The following is a 2,500-nucleotide window of genomic DNA, read 5'->3' as shown; positions in this document are numbered from 1 at the left end:
CTGTATCTGTTGATGGGTATTGCCTAACAGGGGTTAGGGTTAGGGTTAGGGTTATAACATAATTGCGGAGATGTCATCTCAAGTGATAAGAGCTGGTGGAGGACAAGAAAGGAAAAGTGAAAACACTGAGAAAAGAAAGGCAGCTACAGCAGTAAATAATAATCATAATAATCATAATAATATTAATAATAATAATAATAATAATTAAGCTTTATTTATATAGCACTTTTCATACATAAGAATGCAGCACAAGGTGCTGTATAATACAGCGCAAAAGAACAGATAAAAAATTAAAACAACTAAGACATCAGTTACCCTGGCTTGCTTTTTTACAGGGTGTGACAGAAAGAAGTCATACTTGACAGATGACCACATACTACGGGCCGCTCCCCTCTATGGTCAACTCCCTATGACTCCCTCTTGCTCATTAAGTGGCAGTGGTGTAGCATGTAGTGACACACTATCTCCAGCAGATTATTTTATTATTATTTTCTAAATATGTTTTTAGGGCATTTCTGCTTTATTTGGATAGAGACAGTAGAGGTTGACAGGAAGGATGGGTGAGAGAAAGGAGGGATGACATGCAGGATATGCTGATGGCCAGAATTGAACCAGGGACCTTGCGATGGATAATATGGGCTGCGTCTTAGTGTGCTACACTACTTACACACCAGATTATTATATATACCTATTTACAGTATATATATATATATATATATATATATATATATATATATATATATAACTTTCTTGCATTTCTGGTGTTTGCATTTTATATATTTTAAATATATGCTATCTACATGTCGCACTGGATGGGGTTAGTGCTGTTGACTCATCAGAAAGTAAAGACTAATTCACAGAGTGTATGAAGATTCCAGTAAGGGTTTTGTGAAGGAGCCCTAGTGCTGTTGACTAGGGCACTCAGCACCATGGACACCTCCAGCCCAGCACCTTGCACCACGGTTCCTGCCCTGCTCCATGGATTACAACGATGATCGCCTGACCCTTGCCTGACTCCACCAAGTCCTTTGCCTGATCCCTCAAACCTGTTTGACCTAATAAAGTCCCACACCTGGGGTCATTGACATTCTTTTATTTATATACAGTTAGGTCTGGAAGTATTTGGACAGTGACACAATTTCCATAATTTGGGCTCTGTATGCCACCACAAAGGATTTGAAATGAAACAATCAAGATGTAATTGAAGTGCAGACTTTCAGCTTTAATTCAAGGGGTTGTACAAAAATATTGTATGAAACATTTAGGAATTGCAACCATTTTTATACACAGTCCCCTATTTTCAGGAGCTCAAAAGTAATTAACAATCATACAGTAAGTAAAATTTTCATTTTTAATACTTTGTCGAGAATCCTTTGCAGGCAATGACTGCCTGAAGTCTGGAACACATGGACATCACCAAATGCTGGGTTTCCTCCTTTGTGATGCTTTGTCAGGCCTTTACTGCAGCAGTCTTCAGTTGTTGTTTGTTCGTGGGTCTTTCTGCCTTTAGTTTTGTCTTCAGCAAGTGAAATGCATGCTTGATTGGGTTGAGATCAGGTGATTGACTCTGGCCATTGCAGAATATTCCACTTCTTTGCCTTAAAAAAGTCCTGGGTTGCTTACACACTATATTTTGGGTCATTGTCCATCTGTATTGTGAAGCACCATCCAATCAACTTTGCTGAATTTATCTGAATCTGAGCAGACAGAATATCCCTAAACACTTCAGAATTCATCTGTCTGCTTCTGTCTTCACATCATCAATAAACACTAGTGACCCAGTGCCATTGGAAGCCATGCATGTCCATGTCATCACACTCACCAGTGCATTCTTTTTTTCTCAGAATGTACCAAACAGTTAATTTGGCCAGTATTAATGTTCCCACTATCTCTCTGATGGATTTTTGTTTTGTTTTTACAGCCTAAGGATGGCCTGTTTCAGTTGCATTGAGAGCTCTGTTGACTGCATGTTGTGCGTATACAGCAACAGCCTCCAAATGCAAATGCCACACTTGGAATCAACTCCTTTTACCTGCTTAATTGATAAAGAAATAATGAAGGAATAAATAGCCCACACTGGCCCATGAAACAGCTTTTGAGTCAATTGTCTAATTACTTTTGGTTATTATATATAAGAGCTATAATTCATAAACCCTTCCTTCAATTTGGATGTGAATACCCTTAACCTAAAGCTGAGAGTCTGCACTTTAAGCCCAGTAAATTCTGTTGGAAATCTCATATAAGATATGTTAGATCCAAAGTATCAAGGAGTATTGCAGTATTGTGCAGGGCAAAACATATTCTGGAACAGAGGATGTTGTATACTATATATTGTTGTCTTGTCTTACCCTATTTGAGTTACTGTGTGGAGATATGGGGAAATTAATATAAAAGCACTTTAAACCCATTGATTACACTACAGAAAAAAGCTATGAGGATTGTACATGAGGTCGGATATCGTGATCACACTAATAACTTGTTCCTAATGTCAAAAATATGA

The sequence above is a fragment of the Nansenia antarctica genome (genome assembly GCF_963989245.1).
Source record: "Nansenia antarctica genome assembly, chromosome: 8".
Taxonomy (NCBI): Eukaryota; Metazoa; Chordata; class Actinopteri; order Argentiniformes; family Microstomatidae; genus Nansenia; species Nansenia antarctica.
Note: the sequence above shows the minus strand (reverse complement) of the source record.